This window comes from Vicia villosa, linkage group LG5 (genome assembly GCF_029867415.1).
Source record: "Vicia villosa cultivar HV-30 ecotype Madison, WI linkage group LG5, Vvil1.0, whole genome shotgun sequence".
In the NCBI taxonomy this organism is placed as follows: domain Eukaryota; kingdom Viridiplantae; phylum Streptophyta; class Magnoliopsida; order Fabales; family Fabaceae; genus Vicia; species Vicia villosa.
The window spans coordinates 140,440,601-140,461,330 of record NC_081184.1 but is presented as its reverse complement, the minus strand read 5'-3'; positions in this window follow the sequence as shown (position 1 = coordinate 140,461,330).

Here is a 20,730-nt window from a genome sequence, read left to right as displayed (position 1 = left end):
TTATGTTTCATGTACTGTGAAGTAAGATTGAATGTATTTAGGCTACTAACTGAGAATAACATTTGACAACAATGTGCTTCAAGTGTTATAAGTTGTATCGCTTCCTTTTTGGGAAGAAAGGTTGTGACATATTTTTGAAAGAAAGATTATAAAACTACAATAATTAGTCATTATAGTTTGTCAAAACTACTTACTCATGAACACTTGGTACGCACTTTGCGGTCCACTTGAAGTGAACTTCTTTCTTTAGTAACTTGTAAAACAATAATGTGTGTAGGGAAAACTGGATATAAATATGTTTAAGACGATCAATATCCCAGGTAGTTTCATCGAGTAAGGATCCACTCCATTTTCTAAAAAGAAATGAAGGGTCCATTACTATAGTTTTATGTGCATAAAATTAAATAAATAGTAAATATGTGTCACATGTCTTAGAAATACGTGTAATATACACACAAAACTATAGTAATGGAAAAGAAATGGAGTTTAAGAAATGGAGTGGATCTTTACTCAGTTTCATCACTTCTTTTTTCGTTGTTGGTGTTCCTGTCTTGATGAATATCTCACACTTATTCTAATTTGCATTTATGCCTCTTTGTTAGGTAGAAGTCTATGAATTTATAAATTTTGATCCTGGAGGTGCACTTCTTTAGGTTGAGTCTCATTGTATTGTTAGATCCCATGGAACACACCGATCAGATGTTCGTCCTGTAATTCTTCGCTGTCAGACTTAACGATCATGACGTCAATGTAAACTTCTATTTTTTTACCTATTTCTTCCATCAAGATTTTATTCATCATTCTCTGATGTGTTTCCCCCACATCCTTCAGGCTGAAAGGCATGATGTTGTATTTATAGTTGGCTCATTCGGCCACGAAGGACGGATTATCTCTATATGCCTAGTACATAGGTATATGGTTGTAGTCGGAGTATGAATCCATGAACGGTAATAGTTTGTAGTTGACTGAACTATCCATTACCTTATCTATGTTGGGGAGCGGGTATGAATCTTTAGGAAATGCCTGATTAAGATCGGTGTAATCAACACACATATTTCACTTCCTTGAGGTTTTCTTGACAAACACGACATTTGATTGTCGCACGCTCGCGAAAAATGAACAGAGTCGCCACCAATATATTTATCCCATAAGGGAAAGGAATACCAGGAAACCTAACAAAGGAAGGAACAGGGTCTTGCGACCAGAGAATCAAGGTACGGGAGTCGGTTACGCAAGGGGAAGGTATTAGCACCCCTCACGCCCATCGTACTCGATGGTATCCACCTATGTTTGTTTCTATCTAAAGGGTGTGTCTAATGTCTATGTCTACATGCGAATGAATGCAAAGGAAATACGGGGAAAAGAAGGAATTATTTACAAGTGTGCTCGTTCAAGCCCCGCGACTTGATGCCTACGTATCCTTTTCAGGAATCAGAGCGCCGTAGTTCGGCTCCATAGTTTCTGTTTGTTTTTGTGTTTTTTAGTTGGGCGGCGTTAACGTTCGCGCTCTTGCACAAGGGGACAGCCTAGGATGCAATGGAGCGGAAATAACGGTGCCCTTAAGAAAGCGAGAGAAGAGAGAGAGAGTTTGAGTGTTTCGAGGAAATCCCTTAAGCAAGGGAAACTCGAGTTACTCTTTGGTTTGTGTTTTTTAGAGGTTGGGAACTTACGCCTGAATGGAACCCTTAAGCAAGGGAGCTCCAAGCACTCGAACATCCCTTAAGCAAGGGAGGTTACAAGCTTCCATTCCCTTTTTATTAGTCAAAGTATTTATTAGTCATTTTTTTATGAGTTTTCTTGGTATTTTTTATGGGAGTTTATTCAAGTATTTTTAAATGGATTAAAGTTGAAAAGAAAAAGAACTAGCCTAAGAAAACTAGCCTAATATGAATGGGGAATTCTACTTATTATTATCATGGTTTCTACCTAAGGTTAGGATTTAAAAGAAGCATGAAAAATAAAGCGGTAAGTAGCATATTGAAAATGACATGAAAAAGAACAAGTCAAAATATAGCACAAAAGTGAATTAAAAGTACTATCATTTTTTATATGATTTTTTGTGAAAGAAATTGAATCGCAACAAGTAAAAAAACTAAAAGAAATAGCCTACAATTACTATTTTTTATGAACATTTTTTTTTATATGACAAAATATGTGTATTAAGCACTAAAATGATGGTAGAAGATTAGCTATTTTAATGTCTGAAAGAAAGTAGTAAAAAAAAACTAATTAAGATCTAGATTCTAGTGGTAAAAAAATAGAAACAGGGGGGGTGTAGGTTGAAAATGAAGGTGTAGCCAGTAAACTGGCGCAGGCCCAAGGCTGGCCCGAGAGGGTGGTTTTTTGTAGTGTTTGCAGAATTTTGTTTATCAAAAGATGTTGATAGCTTGGGCCTGACGGGGGTATGTTAAGCAAAGGGGCCCAAAACCTATGTTTGATTCACATTTTTGTTCAGTAAACATCAATAAAAAAATAAAAACAACTAAAATGAATAAAAGTAATAGAGAGGAACTTAGGGTCAATCGAGCGACGTTTCAACTCCCCACTCCCAGATTCGCTTCTCTCGTTATCATCCCTCCTTCGCCGGGAATCGCCCCCCGCCGTGCCGGAGGCGGCAGAGGGCGGCGAAACCTTAAATTTCTAGAGGGAAAACGCTACTCTCACATCCCTCTTCTCATTTTCGACCTCACTTCTCTCTGAAACTCACCACATCTCTCTCTAATCACGAACCCTAACCGAGGAGAAAACCAGATAAACACCGATAATCACAAATACTAAATCAAAACCATGGGGTTATCGTTCATGGAGCTTAATGCTACGTCACAATATCAAGAAAGCAGCGAGAGACGAAAAAGGAGAAGTTAATTTGCGTTTACCTACCGGAGTCAGTCCGGCGCTCCTTTGACGGCTTCGACTCGGGGGAATGAACGCGTGGACGCCTTCACTTCAGGTAATGTTGATTTCTTTCAATCTTGCGTATACCTCTTCTTCTTCTTCTTTCCGCTTTGTGCCTTTTTCGGATTTCTGAAATTTTTGTGTGTGTTGTCAAGTGGAAATGATGAAGATGCAGAAGCGTTGAGGATGCGTGTGGAAGTTGCAGGTTGGATGATTGAAGCCTGGTTCGAGGATGAACGTGATGATGAGTTTGCAGAGAGTTGAAGATTGTGAAGAATGGTGGTTTGAAGGTGAAGAAGAAGAGGGAGGAAGATGAATTTGAAGATGGTGAAGAATGATTTGTGGGGTGAAATGGCGTGTTTGAACTTTAGGCTTAGCACCTCTTCTCTCAAAGTTTGCAAGCGAAACAATGACGAAGATATGTGATCGTGCTTTCTAGGTGTCGCTTTCTGAGTGGGTGGAGCTGACTATTTATACAGCAATGATTGGGCAATCAATATGAGTTCTTAGATGTGGGACTCAGAATTATAGCTTGCAAGGTGTTTTTTCAATTTCTTGAATGTGGGACTCAGAATTATAGCATAGTTTTCAATTCCTTGAATGTGGGACTAACATGTTTCTTTTGATTTTTTCTCTTCTTGCTGTATGTGTTTCGGTTGTGTGTTTTCCTTCATATGAACTTGTCATACCCCAAATTTGTCCTACCCTTTCAATTTTATCTGGCTTAGGCTTATGCATTTCATAATCTCATGTACATACCTCTCATTAGGTCATCTAACATAACTCATGCATCATTAATCAATAAATCGGGCATTGGGATTAAGGATTGTGAAGAATTAGGGTTCCTATACCGCTTTGAGGCTCTCATATTCATTCAAAGGGTACAGGGGTACTATATCTCAAGACGTACCAAGTTCGAAGGCTTAAGGTCTATATCTCCGTGTGCATCAAGAGATTAGAGCTACTTATGCATGGTGTCTGAGATTGTTGTTTCATTTGAGTTCATTGGATTTCGTGTTAAGGCGTTCTTCTATGCTCAATTATTATCTTCTTCAAGGATTCCTTCGAAGCGTTATTGTTATGGGGGGATTGAATTACAAATGCAACAAAATAGAAGAGAGAGTTGTTCAACACAATTTCTAATTCTCATCATATATTTGTTACTTCAATAGCAAGTTAATTTGGGCTGTGAGAAATAAAGTCAAAGATTCAAGAGTTGTCATTAAAATTTGAAGGTGAAGACTGGTTAGGTGAACCAAGCTTTCTTAAGATGCAAGGTGATTGGAATTCATTCGTTGAGATTTGAAGTGAATCTAAAGTTGTAGATAATCAAAATGAATCAATGTTCCTAAGCATCGATGTGTGCAAGTTCTTGAAAATAAAATAACAAGGTATCGGTCAAAGGATCGCAAAAAGAAGAGAAACGCTTTGCGTATTGAAAATGGATCATCGAGGTCACAAGAAGTACAAGAGCACCAACACCCTTTCAAGTTTCATTCAACATCATCATTCATTACAAACTCACAATTCCATTCAAAACCCATTACAAAAAGTCCATCACTATGTCAAGAGGAAATACAAAAAAGAGGAGAGAATTCGATATAAGAGAAAAGAAAGAGAAATAAAAAATCAGAGCTAACCTTGAACCACTCTACCCGATCCTTCATCTTTCACAGCTTCATTCATCTTCACCACACCATTCACCATAGCCTTCATCTTCCTCTAACCTCCAACCTTCAATCTCTGAATCCTTAATCACACTCCATTCACAACAATCACAAAAACCAGAAAAACTGATATTCTTCTCCAATCTTCGAATTCTTCGATCTTCAAGAACGCTCCAATCCTCACAAATTCAGTCACGGTTCTTCACTTCAGTCCTCGTAGGATCTCCATCCATTTGCACGCTAATTCTGCAAGTTCCATCTTCTTCATCTTCAATCTACATCACTCTACACATCGGAAAAACTCAGAAAAATCAATCTCGAACCATAACCGTTCCCTGCGATCTCCATCCATCATTCATCTAATCTTGAGTTCGCTTCTTGCTCTAATAACCTGCAGAAAATTGTAACAGAAAAAGCACAATCACTCAAAGATTCATCTCCAATCATCCTCATCTCCTCAAGACCAAAGAATCAGCCGCGTCACCGTCATCAATCTACAAGGAATTCACAACATCTTCGCGTAAGCTTCAACGGAGCGAACACAATGAGAACGAATCTCCGATCTCCTTGAGTTGGTGTTCTCCGATTTGGATCGAAGGAGATCGGAGAGAATAAATCCGAGATGAAAGAGAGTTTGAGAACCGAGACGAAGAAAAGACGAAAGTGAGCGGAGCTTGCCTTGCTTCTTGGTTCACGACAGAAGAAGCATCATCGAAGAGTGGATCCGGTCGCCACTGAGATTGAGCGAGGGAGGAGATCTTAGACGGAGATGAGCGATTGAGAGGGTTGAACGAATCAGGGACGAACAGAGAGATGTGAGGAGAAGTAGTCGTGGCCGAACAATTCACGGCGGTGCTCGGTGGGATTCGCCGGAGAGGAAGACCACTACAGCCGCCGCGAGCGAGAAAAGGGAAGAAGAGGTTTCTCATTGAACGCAAGATGAATCGTCACATTTCAGGGTAACCCTAATCCCCTTTCCATTATAATTTTATCCTATAGTTTTAATTGAATTAATTATTGATTAATTGTTGAAAATCTGGGCATTAAGTGGATAATTAATGGAAATTGAATTGGTATAAAGTTTGAAATAAAAATCTGATGATTAATTTGAGAATGAATTGAACAGTAGCTGAATTGGATCAAACGAACACAGGGCCTTGTTGCCAGATTCTGTAGCGCACCCCCATGGCCCAATTACCATTTTTTGTGCTGAATTAAGAATTGAAACAAAAAACACCATCCTGGGCCTCATTCTCTGGCTGGGCCCGCGCCCAGCTTGCTTATTACACCACCATCTTTAGTTTACCACCCCCCTTGACTCATAAATTCCAAATTAGAATTAGATTTTTCTCTAGTTTTTTTCCATTTTTATTTTTAGGTTCTAGAAACATAAAATCAATAAAATTTGTTAGATTTTTAGGCCACTTTTGAGAATTAATTTTAGTCCCTTTAATTGGATATCTTTCACATAAAAAACTCCTAAAAATAGTAGTATGTTTTAGTTTATTTTTGCACTAATGTTTGAATTGCTTTTGTATCATTTACATGTTAATTTTTGTATAATTGTTGTGATTTTGTTTCTTAGCTTTTGGCCATATTTTTGGCCTACCTTGTTAATACCATTAGTATGTTAACATTAGGATTTAAGACTTGTAAACAACTTAGATTAGAATTTAGGATTAGTTCCCTATTGCATTCTTTTTCTTTTTCAACTCTTTAAAACATTAATAAACGGAAGATGCGAATCACATTAAGCAAGTGATAGAGAAATGAGTGGGATTCATTCCCTAATCTATTTCTCAATCACTTAGTGGCATAGAAACGAGTGGGATTCATTCCCTAATCTGTTTCTCGGTCACTACTTAATGGGAGAGAAACGAGTGGGATTCATTCCCTAATCTGTTTCTCAAACATTAATTAATGGGAGAGAAATGAGTGAGATTCATTCTCTAATCTGTTTCTCAAACATTACATAATGGGATAGAAGTGAGTGGGATTCATTCCATAATCTGCTTCTCGAAACATTATACATTTTTATGTGATTCGACTCGCAAACAAATTCCCCTTAAAAAATACACAACCAAAAACACTTTAAAACACCTAACAATGGTTCAGACTAAAGCAAAGTAGAGAAAGTGGTGAGTGGCCCGGTATTGGGAACTGTTCATCACTCATCTACCCTAAAAGACACAAACCAATCTCTTTCTTCTTCTTAAGGGCACCGTTATCTCCGTTCCATTGCATCCTAGGCTGTCCCCTTGTGCAAGAACGCGAGCGTTGACTCCGCCCAATTAAAAAACACAAAAACAAACAGAAAATCTTTAGCCGAGCTACGGTAACTCTGATTCCTGAAAAGGATACGTAGGCAGCGGGGTAGGGCCCGTGCGAGTACAATTCTTTATTTTCCCTACATTCTGCATTCATTCGCATATATAGACATAGACATAGATACACACCCTTTAGATAGAAACAAACATAGGTGGATACCATCGAGTACGATGGGCGCGAGGGGTGCTAATACCTTCCCCTCGCGCAACCGACTCCCGTACCTAGATTCTCTGGTCGCAAGACCCTGTTCCTTCCTTTGTAGGTTTTCTGATATCCCTTTCCCTTATGGGATAAATATATTGGTGGCGACTCTGTTCATTTTTCGCGAGCGTGCGACAGCTGGCGACTCTGCTGGGGATGTTGCTAGACCTGTTGCTGGTCCATCCTTAGTGAGTCGATCCTAGCCTATCCGTTTGTTTGTTTATTTACTGGGTGTGCTATGTTTTGTCTATACGTGCCTTTATTTATTTTATGTATTTATTTTATGTTTCGCATGTCCTGTTTACTTTTCCGTTTGCATATCATGTTTATTTTCCGCATGCATCTGGACTATATTATGGGTCCCCGTGGGGGCCACATATTTTCACTGTTTGCAGGTTGGGTGGGATGTTCTATGAGGTAAAAGGCCCAATACCCAGGCCAGAGTGACACATAGGATACCTAGGATAGAGTGGATAGTCATGACGCCAACAGAATGTCAGGTTCTGTTGATTGCGATCATGAGACCCACGACCAGTCGAGGTTCAAATGAGATACCGTTGTTGGCATGTATTTGCGACAATGATGGTGTTTCAGGAGAACTGATAACGCTGGAAGCCATTGACCTACCTTGACCTAGATTCACCTGTGAGTGGGGTGGGATATACATGACAGGTACCGTTGGTGACTATTCTGTTCTGTTGGTGACTATTGGTTTTCCTGGTATTCAAAAAGGTGTCGGACCTTTGATCCTGTGACATTTGACCTGTATCAGTCATTCAGAAGTTTGTATGGTGGTTACTAAGATTATATGGACCGTTGATCCCATGCTTTTGCATTGCATAACATCATTGCTTTGTCCACTCCATTTATGAAAGGTCCTAAAGTCTATTTCCAAAAAAAAAGAGAAAAGAAAAGAAAAGAAAAGATATGTAAAAGAAAAGGAAATAGAAAAGCAAAAAAGAAAGGAAAAGAGATTTTATACAAAAAAAAAGAAGCTTTAGTTCCAAAAAGAAGAATGAAAGTGTGAGAAAAGACTTTAGGATCTCTCATAAATGAAACATGCATTCATACTATCATGCATTTCATGGTTCTTTCAAAGACTTATGGGACCATTTCTATTCAGATTCCAAGATCAACAACAGATTTGACTTCTCACCGCCACAACTCCAAGATCAACTATGGAACAACTCCGTGAGGAAATGGATGAGATGAAGGAACAAATGGGTCATCTTATGTTGGAAATGCGAGACTTGGTCCGTAATCAGGATGCACTAAAAGAGGAGAATAGTCAGTTGAAGACTCAATTGAGCTTGGTCATGGAAGTTCTGAAGACAGTATTAAGGAAGGAAGGTGATGTTGTTCCTGCTGCTGCAACAGAAGTTGTTGATTCCTTCTTCCCAATAGGATTCCTTTCCACTCATGGAATGCCTCAGGGAGCTCTCCCTCAATTTCAAGTGCCATTATCTCCACGTCAATCTGTTCATGTCCCTAGAATGAATCAAGGGGGCCAAGTGTGTGGGAAAAAGCCTAAGATGCCTCAGAGAGTTCTTGATCCAATCCCCATGCCTTATGCTCAGTTACTTCCTCGCTTGCTGGAACTCCAGTTGATTGAGCTACGAGAATTGGCTACGCCTGAAAAGCTTCCCCCCAACTTTGATGCCAACGCTCGATGTGAGTTCCATTCTAGGGCACCTGGTCATGATATTGAGAATTGTAGGGCGCTGAAGCAGCAAATTCAAGATCTCATTGATTCAAAAGTGATTTTGTTCACCCCCGAGGGTATGTTTGTTCGAGGAAATGGGGTTCCAACTGCGGTGGAAGAAAAGGTTGATTCATACTTCTATGTCAGATCTACTTCAAATCAGAAGCATAATGCCCCATCTTGGGTTCCATGTTTCCCACCTCATCAGTCTCCATTTGTTTCACAGCGAGATCAAAAGAGGAAGACACCTGAACAGAATGGGTACTGGAATCATTGCCATCAGCAGGGTCCACAAATGCCAAGGAGACCACCAAGAAGGATTGACCCAATTCCTATGACCTATAGTCAGCTGCTTTCTCATTTGCTCAAGGATTCTTTGGTCCAACTAAGGGAGTTTAAGCCCCCTCCAATACCAATTCCTCAAGGATATGACTTAAATGCAAGGTGTGAGTACCATTCTGGGACATCTGGACATTCAACTGAGGATTGTAATATTTTGAAACACAAAGTCCAAGATCTCATTGACTCCAAAGTAATATCATTCACTCCAAATGGCCTGCGCATAAAACGTAGAGTTCATGCATAAGTGAATGCCCCAAAAAAAAGAAAAAAAGAAAAAAAAGAAGAATAAGCCCAAATGGAGTCAAGGCCCCTCAACATTGGCAATCATCATTTCATTTCCGTATCTTGTTGAAGACTACTTCCTTGTCTGAATTGGTTGGTATGATAATAATAAAAGCACCACAAATTCTCGAGCAACTTCGTCATAATCTTTTCCAAAAAAAAAAGATCAAGATGTTATGTAGAAGCATCTCTCATTCTCAAGGTTCTTGTGCTCAGTTATATCTGCGGAGGTTGGTGTTTCAGTTGGTGTTTGAGCTCTCCTTGCAACAAGTAGCTTCTCTAAGTTTGGTGACCATGCAAGGTTCCTCCATGTTTGATGGCAAATACTTCTTCAATGACTATGCTTGGGGCTCCCGCACGAGGGATAAGCAAGACGTACTCTTATCTTGAGCATTGCGCCATTTGCATTGCTCGAATCCCTAAAAGCATTACAAATTCCTATGTGAATCCGTCAGAATTTTCTTCTGTGTGGTAATCAAGAGTGTTCTTCACAATGATCCTCATTCTCAAGGTTCTACTTCAGATATCAGTTGCCTTTTCTCAGGATCTCCTTCTCAGTGGCTTTGCTAGTTAACAGAGACAAGAAGAATATGAGAAACAAATTGATGTGATTGCCTTGTGCTCATTCGTTTCCTTGTTTGTTGGAATCACAATTGGTTAAGATTCTAGTATTGGGTCTTCTTCACCACAAGTGGCTCTCTTGAGTTGATGATCATACAAGATTCTTCCCATTTATGATGGCGATTACTACTCTAACAACTATGCTTGGGGCTCCCGCACGAGGGATAAGCAAGACATACTCTTATCTTGAGCATTGCATCCCTCGCATTGCTCGAATCCCTAAAGCAAGGCAAAAGTTTACAACTCATGGGTGACTTTGTTGGAGTTCTCTTTTGAAGTAATCTAAAGTATTTGGAAGGAACTGCAGAAAGTATTCAAGCTCAACAAGTCCAGACGGAGTCAAGTCTCCTCAACAACGACACCCATTTAGTTTCTTACTGCATTCTCATTGTAATTTTTCATTTGTGTGTTTAAGCATCAATAGCATGTAAAAACTTGTTAATTTCTGAATGAAAATCATAATACATTGTCTATGTTTGTCTTGAAGTAATCCATTCGTTATCACTCATAAAATGTTTTGATTACGATACCAACTTTACTAATTGCTTGCTTATGCAAAAAGCTGAGGGAGAATGATGAAAGATAAAAATGAAAAATCTCTAATCATGTGTTTTCGAATAAAAACCCTACTGAGGATGTACAGGCATTGTTTCAAATCCCCAAACACTGGAGATATAAGGGAGATAGACCCTCGTTAACCCCTTTGAGCCTTGGAGAGGGAGTTTCTTTTCTAATCATAAAAACCCTTATTTTAACCTTGGGGCAGGGTAGTGTTCATTTAACTTGATCGAGTGTTCAGAACTCACCAAAAAGGTATAAATCTAAGGATACAACAAGGGTTATCCTTCAAAGGGCTGAGGAATGTCAAAACCGCAATGATTATCCTTATTCCGTCAAGAGGTCAAAAGAGGACGATGCCACAATGGTTATCCCTCATCAATCAGAGAATGAGGCAGTCACAATATTTCAAACAAATCGAGAGCAACGCAACATCACACGACTTGTTCAAAAAAAAAGAATTAAAAAAAAAAGGAGAGCCCGCTAAGTCGACAACTGGAAAATAAGTGACTTAGGCAAAAGTTAGGGCATCCCGCTGGACTCCAAAATAAAATTCAAAAGAATTTGTCCAGGCAAAAGTTAGGGAAAGCAGAAGCGAAAAATAAGGATTACAAAATAAAAATCCTCATCAAAGGAACAAAGTTGTGTGATGATCAATCGGAAGAATAGGAAAGTGAGTGACTGCCATGTCCAAAAAACCTCATTGATTCCTCAACCATTCCAAATGCCTTGTGAGGAATGAACACTCATGTCGAGTTAATTGAACCTAGGATTGGAGAACATCACGAAGGGGGTGGGTACCAAATAATTTTGAGCCTAAAATCCTTTGTTTTCTGAAAACCGTGAACCCGGCCAAGTTACAACCCTTAAAAGTCCTAATTGAAGTAGGGTTTATTTCGAAAGCACACTCCGATGAGATAGCGTTTAACTGACTCCCAATGAGGCGTGACACATATCCATGTTGGTATCGTATGTTTGCTTTATCTTTTATATGCAAAAATCGAGGTTGTGTCAACTAGTGATCGTTCACAAGAGGTCGCAACCTCATTTCAATAAAAAAGTTTTACAACTTCAAGACTAACATAGGCTTTGCATTAGAATTATCATTCTTAGAATTAACATTCTTTTGCATACAAATATGTGCTTAACATCAAGGAAATTACCATGGTGAGAATCAGTGAATAACTTGATCATGTCAAAGTACAAGAGACTTGAGAACTCCGAGGAGGAAAAGCTAATCATCTCAAATGTTGACTATCAAGGGGCAAGATTCTCTAAAAACTCTGTTGGGCATGAACAGTTAATGCCTTCTTTGATTACCTAAAGGGGAAGAGTTTGAAGACTCCGTTGAGCGTGGTAAAGTTGTTTCCATGATTGTTTGACTTCAAAACAAAGACAGCCTGAGGATTCTAGCAAGATGTACCTAATCAGGGGCAATTGAATCGAGGTTTGACCTCTCAAATTCAACATATCTGGGGCAATCATGTCGATAAATCTCTTCAAGCTTTGATCAATCTGGGGCAATCACGTCAAGGAATCTCCCTCAAATTCAACCAATCTGGGGCAGTTACGTCGAGATTTGACAAATCTCTCTAAGGATTCGTTAGTGAAAATCCCTCCATGGGTCATGAAGCTTGGGGCAAAATCTTGCCCCCCCAATCATAGGAGTTTATTTCTCCTGGAAACTTGGTCTCTCCCCAAGCACGGAGTTTATTTCTCCCGAGAGTTTGTTCCATTCCTCAAGCATATGAGTTTATTTCTCCTAGGAGTTGTCCTACTTCCCTAACCAAGGCTCGTTACTTGGACTTCTCATCCCCAACATAGTGAATCGAGGGAATCTCCTCGAGCTGAAAATCCTCCAAGTGGTGGCACATGGTGAGAAGTCAGAAGCCATTCTTCAAGTCAAAGAAGGTGTATCTTACAAGTCAAAGTCCAATACCTATTGGCACCTCCGCATGGTCCTTAACACTAAGGGGATTCTCCCTGGTGCTTACTTCAGTAATGCCTTTATTTGGCATCCTGCATATAGTATTCACTGCATATAGCATTGCATCCTCAAAGGCGTAGCATATCCATCAGAATGGAGCATTACGCCATAGAAAAATTCAAACATGCATACAAAGCATAAGCCAGATAATACAAATCAACACTCAATCAAGACGACGACACATCCTCACAAAAAAGGTTGTCCTTACAAATTCCGATTGATATCTGCTACCACATTTCAAATCTCTTCCAACCTCGGTGCCGATGCGAGGTATTTTCAATCTCTGATGAGTGTCTGACACAATGTCTTCTTTTGTCCCTCGATGTCGAGTCGATGTTGAGTCTTAGATCGCCACGAGGTCTTATTCCTTTCCAAAGTGTGGAAAATCGCACGAGATTTTCTTTCGATGTTGAGTCATAGATCGCCACGAGATCTTCTTTCGATGTTGAGTCATAAGATCGCCACGAGATCTTATTCCCTTTTCTTCTGTTGACGAGTTGATCGCCACGAGATCTTCTTTCGATGTTGAGTCATAAGATCGCCACGAGATCTTATTCCCTTTTCTTCTGTTGACGAGTTGATCGCCACGAGATCTTCTTTCGATGTTGAGTCATAAGGTCGCCACGAGATCTTATTCCCTTTCTTCTGTTGACGAGTTGATCGCCACGAGATCTTCTTTCGATGTTGAGTCATAGATCGCCACGAGATCTTGTTCCTTTCAGTCCTGACGTTGAGTCATAAATCGCACGAGGTCTTTTTCTTTCGATCATTGTTTCATACAACCATTCTCTTTGAAAACCCCGTGTCGGCACCGCTACCACGTTATAAGCTATCTCCATTCAAACCCATTACCCACTGTAAATTCTTCCACCAGAAAAACAAAAAGAGAATTCTCTTTCCCCAGCAGATATCAAAATAAAAATAAGGATATCATTTACACCATCTTCCCTTTAGGACAAATTTCTGGTAATTTGATATTTAATCTTCTTCTACCTCGAATGTTCGAAAGGCTAGCGCCAATCTCACCTTCAGGTTTAAGACAATTAAATAGGGGCAGCTGTCATACCCCAAATTTGTCCTACCCTTTCAATTTTATCTGGCTTAGGCTTATGCATTTCATAATCTCATGTACATACCTCTCATTAGGTCATCTAACATAACTCATGCATCATTAATCAATAAATCGGGCATTGGGATTAAGGATTGTGAAGAATTAGGGTTCCTATACCGCTTTGAGGCTCTCATATTCATTCAAAGGGTACAGGGGTACTATATCTCAAGACGTACCAAGTTCGAAGGCTTAAGGTCTATATCTCCGTGTGCATCAAGAGATTAGAGCTACTTACGCATGGTGTCTGAGATTGTTGTTTCATTTGAGTTCATTGGATTTCGTGTTAAGGCGTTCTTCTATGCTCAATTATTATCTTCTTCAAGGATTCCTTCGAAGCGTTATTGTTATGGGGGGATTGAATTACAAATGCAACAAAATAGAAGAGAGAGTTGTTCAACACAATTTCTAATTCTCATCATATATTTGTTACTTCAATAGCAAGTTAATTTGGGCTGTGAGAAATAAAGTCAAAGATTCAAGAGTTGTCATTAAAATTTGAAGGTGAAGACTGGTTAGGTGAACCAAGCTTTCTTAAGATGCAAGGTGATTGGAATTCATTCGTTGAGATTTGAAGTGAATCTAAAGTTGTAGATAATCAAAATGAATCAATGTTCCTAAGCATCGATGTGTGCAAGTTCTTGAAAATAAAATAACAAGGTATCGGTCAAAGGATCGCAAAAAGAAGAGAAACGCTTTGCGTATTGAAAATGGATCATCGAGGTCACAAGAAGTACAAGAGCACCAACACCCTTTCAAGTTTCATTCAACATCATCATTCATTACAAACTCACAATTCCATTCAAAACCCATTACAAAAAGTCCATCACTATGTCAAGAGGAAATACAAAAAAGAGGAGAGAATTCGATATAAGAGAAAAGAAAGAGAAATCAAAAATCAGAGCTAACCTTGAACCACTCTACCCGATCCTTCATCTTTCACAGCTTCATTCATCTTCACCACACCATTCACCATAGCCTTCATCTTCCTCTAACCTCCAACCTTCAATCTCTGAATCCTTAATCACACTCCATTCACAACAATCACAAAAACCAGAAAAACTGATATTCTTCTCCAATCTTCGAATTCTTCGATCTTCAAGAACGCTCCAATCCTCACAAATTCAGTCACGGTTCTTCACTTCAGTCCTCGTAGGACCTCCATCCATTTGCACGCTAATTCTGCAAGTTCCATCTTCTTCATCTTCAATCTACATCACTCTACACATCGGAAAAACTCAGAAAAATCAATCTCGAACCATAACCGTTCCCTGCGATCTCCATCCATCATTCATCTAATCTTGAGTTCGCTTCTTGCTCTAAGAACCTGCAGAAAATTGTAACAGAAAAAGCACAATCACTCAAAGATTCATCTCCAATCATCCTCATCTCCTCAAGACCAAAGAATCAGCCGCGTCACCGTCATCAATCTACAAGGAATTCACAACATCTTCGCGTAAGCTTCAACGGAGCGAACACAATGAGGACGAATCTCCGATCGCCTTGAGTTGGTGTTCTCCGATTTGGATCGAAGGAGATCGGAGAGAATAAATCCGAGATGAAAGAGAGTTTGAGAACCGAGACGAAGAAAAGACGAAAGTGAGCGGAGCTTGCCTTGCTTCTTGGTTCACGACAGAAGAAGCATCATCGAAGAGTGGATCCGGTCGCCACTGAGATTGAGCGAGGGAGGAGATCTTAGACGGAGATGAGCGATTGAGAGGGTTGAACGAATCAGGGACGAACAGAGAGATGTGAGGAGAAGTAGTCGTGGCCGAACAATTCACGGCGGTGCTCGGTGGGATTCGCCGGAGAGGAAGACCATTACAGCCGCCGCGAGCGAGAAAAGGGAAGAAGAGGTTTCTCATTGAACGCAAGATGAATCGTCACATTTCAGGGTAACCCTAATCCCCTTTCCATTATAATTTTATCCTATAGTTTTAATTGAATTAATTATTGATTAATTGTTGAAAATCTGGGCATTAAGTGGATAATTAATGGAAATTGAATTGGTATAAAGTTTGAAATAAAAATCTGATGATTAATTTGAGAATGAATTGAACAGTAGCTGAATTGGATCAAACGAACACAGGGCCTTGTTGCCAGATTCTGTAGCGCACCCCCATGGCCCAATTACCATTTTTTGTGCTGAATTAAGAATTGAAACAAAAAACACCATCCTGGGCCTCATTCTCTGGCTGGGCCCGCGCCCAGCTTGCTTATTACACCACCATCTTTAGTTTACCACCCCCCTTGACTCATAAATTCCAAATTAGAATTAGATTTTTCTCTAGTTTTTTTCCATTTTTATTTTTAGGTTCTAGAAACATAAAATCAATAAAATTTGTTAGATTTTTAGGCCACTTTTGAGAATTAATTTTAGTCCCTTTAATTGGATATCTTTCACATAAAAAACTCCTAAAAATAGTAGTATGTTTTAGTTTATTTTTGCACTAATGTTTGAATTGCTTTTGTATCATTTACATGTTAATTTTTGTATAATTGTTGTGATTTTGTTTCTTAGCTTTTGGCCATATTTTTGGCCTACCTTGTTAATACCATTAGTATGTTAACATTAGGATTTAAGACTTGTAAACAACTTAGATTAGAATTTAGGATTAGTTCCCTATTGCATTCTTTTTCTTTTTCAACTCTTTAAAACATTAATAAACGGAAGATGCGAATCACATTAAGCAAGTGATAGAGAAATGAGTGGGATTCATTCCCTAATCTATTTCTCAATCACTTAGTGGCATAGAAACGAGTGGGATTCATTCCCTAATCTGTTTCTCGGTCACTACTTAATGGGAGAGAAACGAGTGGGATTCATTCCCTAATCTGTTTCTCAAACATTAATTAATGGGAGAGAAATGAGTGAGATTCATTCTCTAATCTGTTTCTCAAACATTACATAATGGGATAGAAGTGAGTGGGATTCATTCCCTAATCTGCTTCTCGAAACATTATACATTTTTATGTGATTCGACTCGCAAACAAATTCCCCTTAAAAAATACACAACCAAAAACACTTTAAAACACCTAACAATGGTTCAGACTAAAGCAAAGTAGAGAAAGTGGTGAGTGGCCCGGTATTGGGAACTGTTCATCACTCATCTACCCTAAAAGACACAAACCAATCTCTTTCTTCTTCTTAAGGGCACCGTTATCTCCGTTCCATTGCATCCTAGGTTGTCCCCTTGTGCAAGAACGCGAGCGTTGAATCCGCCCAATTAAAAAACACAAAAACAAACAGAAAATCTTTAGCCGAGCTACGGTAACTCTGATTCCTGAAAAGGATACGTAGGCAGCGGGGTAGGGCCCGTGCGAGTACAATTCTTTATTTTCCCTACATTCTGCATTCATTCGCATATATAGACATAGACATAGATACACACCCTTTAGATAGAAACAAACATAGGTGGATACCATCGAGTACGATGGGCGCGAGGGGTGCTAATACCTTCCCCTCGCGCAACCGACTCCCGTACCTAGATTCTCTGGTCGCAAGACCCTGTTCCTTCCTTTGTAGGTTTTCTGATATCCCTTTCCCTTATGGGATAAATATATTGGTGGCGACTCTGTTCATTTTTCGCGAGCGTGCGACAGAACTCTGCTTTCAGTTTGATGCAGGCTGGCGGACTTTGGTTTGAATCAGAGTCATCATCAAACTTTTCGGTAACGAAGACTCTGAGGAGACTTTGAATCATTGGCACAAAAACCCTTATACTCTTGGTGAGGCAGAGAGTATGGCTAAACACTATTACAACTCTGTTCTGATTTTCCAGTCCCTTCTCTTTTCTTTGAGTTGCTTCTAATTTATAAGAGGACTGATTTTGGTATGATGATGTATTGATTTGAATGCAGGGCCGACATGCTGAGTGGTGTACGTCGAAGGTCGAGGCTGTTAAAGGCGCAAAGTGAGTGAAGCTGAAGGTGGATTGATGAGATTTCACATTCTGTTTCCCTTTTTAATTATGCAGAGTATCTGGGTTTCCGATGTACAAGTGTGAATTGTGTTTGTTTATTATATGCAGGATTTTCTTTCAAGAAGTGGTTATGTAGCTGCTTTTAACGAGTGAAGAAACGGCTGCAAGTTGATGGTAAGTAATACGTATGCAGGGGCTGATTCTGAAACTCTATTTTTGTTAGAAGTTAGGATGGATTAGTCTGAAAATGATGCGAAATGGGACTGTTTTGTGGGTGGGAATTTTGGTTTTTTTTGACTTCTGTTTATGCAGCTGGTTTTGTTGGTTATGTTTGAATGTATGTGAATTGTTGTATGGCTGTATGTGCATTGGACTGTTAGTGACTGAATCAGATTAGTATGCCATGAAGCCTTGAAATCCTGTTTTGAGTTTTTTCGATGCAGTAGCCTTGAACACGCATAGTACATGTACGTATATGTTGTTGAATTGAGTGGTGATGTTTGATGTGCAGGTTCAGTTAGGAGGCTTAGGAAATGGGTTATTTCTGTTAGGTAATTGGTTATTCTGTCACTTCTGCAGGGTAATTAGTAGGTTTAGTTAACTGTTAGTTACAAGCTGATGGGTGAGGAGGTTTAGAAAGGTGAGGATGAATATGGTTTGATATGGTTGCTGTTTTTTCGTTTCGATTTAATGTTGACTTGGTTTGAACCGAACTGGTTTTATGTGTGGCAGGTTTTTATTTTGGTAGAAGCAATTTGGCATAGCATGAAGGTGGTATTTTTGCGGTTCATGGTACAAAGCTTGGGGCATTATTGCAAATCTATTTTGGACAGCATGATGAAGATGGATTATGTCATGAAGACTGTTTTTTTTTTGTGTAATTGTAATGAGTTTTTGTAATAGACGTCTTGGATTTGAATTGTATTTGTGAGATTTTGTAATAGAGTGATGGATTTTTGGATGATAATGTGATGGTTTAATTTTCCTCTTTTGTAATGGATGTTGGATATTTGTGGAGTGTGGACAATTGAATATGTATGGTGGATTTGCAATGACATTGTAATTGAACTAGAGAATTGTTCTATCTTTTTTTTTTTGTGAAATCCAGAATAACTTGTGATCACTTGTGGTGGAATTTGAGATGGAATAATATGTACAATGTGATTCAGGAACTTTTGAATGATGTAAGTGTATGGCTTTTTGTAATGGGATTGGACATGTATTTTCCCTCCTTCCCAAAATTCAAATCTCATGATCAACCTTTTTATTTTATTTTCTAAAACCTTGAATGGATAGAAAACCTCAAGTTTTAAAGATAAGCCACGGTTGAGAAGTCAACCTCCCATGATTGACTTTGATAAAAAGTAACAATTCTGTCAAGTATCTTCTAGCTCGAAATGATTCATAAGTCCCTTCATGTTTCCAATCTTTTCTCTTGAATATGCCTTGCAGTCTTGATGATGAAAACCCTTAATCCATAATCCAGTGCACACAGAAGAACCAGTTGAAACAAGTTTATATGAAGTAGAAGCCTCAAACCAATAAAACCCCAATTCACTAGAAGACCTCTGATCCCATGTCTCAAATTATTGATTAGTGATGCATGATGTGTGTTAGATGACCTAATGGAAGGTATATACATGAATGCAAAGTCTAAGCCAGTTAGAAGTTAGGGGTAGGACAAATTTGGGGTATGACAGCTGCCCCTATTTAATCGTCTTAAACCTGAAGGTGAGATTGATGCTAGTCTTTCGAACCTTCAAGGTGGAAGAAGATTAAATATCACAGTACCAGAAATTTGTCCTGAAAGGAAGATGGTCTAAGTGTTATCCTTATTTTTCTTTTTGTTTTGATATCTGCTGGGAAAAGAGAATTTTGTTTTTCTGGTGGAAATATTTACAGTGAGCAATGGATTGGAATGATGGTAGTATGTAACGTGGTAATGGTGCCAACACAAAGTTTTCAAAGAGGATGGTTGTATGAAACAATGACTGAAAGGAAATAGATCTCGTGCGATCTACAACTCAACATCGACTCGACAACAAAAGGGGAAAGAAAAGATCTCGTGCGACCTTCAGGACAAAAACAGAAAAGGATCTCGTGCGACCTAAGACTCGACATCGGGAGAAGACCTCGTACGATCTTCAAAACTGAAAGGAAAAGATCTCGTGCGACCTATGACTCAACATCGGGAGAAGACCTCGTACGATCTTCAAAACTGAAAGGAAAAGGTCTCGTGCGACCTATGACTCAACATCGGGAGAAGACCTCGTACGATCTTCAAAACTGAAAGGAAAAGATCTCGTGCGACCTATGACTCAACATCGGGAGAAGACCTCGTACGATCTTCAAAACCGAAAGGAAAAGATCTCGTGCGATCTATGACTCAACATCGGGAGAAGACCTCGTACGATCTTCAAAACTGAAGGGAAAAGATCTCGTGCGACCTATGACTCAACATCGGGAGAAGACCTCGTACGATCTTCAAAACTGAAAGGAAAAGGTCTCGTGCGACCTATGACTCAACATCGGGAGAGGACCTCGTACGATCTTCAAAACTGAAAGGAAAAGATCTCGTGCGACCTATGACTCAACATCGGGAGAAGACCTCGTACGATCTTCAAAACTGAAAGGAAAAGGTCTCGTGCGACCTATGAATCAACATCGGGAGAAGACCTCGTACGATCCTCAAGACAGAATAGACCTCGTACGATCTAAGACTCAACATCGGGAGAAGACCTCGTACGATCTTCAGGACAGAATAGACCTCGTACGATCTAAGACTCAACATCGGGGTTCGGTTTTGAAATGGTTTGCCAAGTTGAAAAATGAACAGAGTCGCCACCAATATATTTATCCCATAAGGGAAAGGAATACCAGGAAACCTAACAAAGGAAGGAACAGGGTCTTGCGACCAGAGAATCAAGGTACGGGAGTCGGTTACGCAAGGGGAAGGTATTAGCACCCCTCACGCCCATCGTACTCGATGGTATCCACCTATGTTTGTTTCTATCTAAAGGGTGTGTCTAATGTCTATGTCTACATGCGAATGAATGCAAAGGAAATACGGGGAAAAGAAGGAATTATTTACAAGTGTGCTCGTTCAAGCCCCGCGA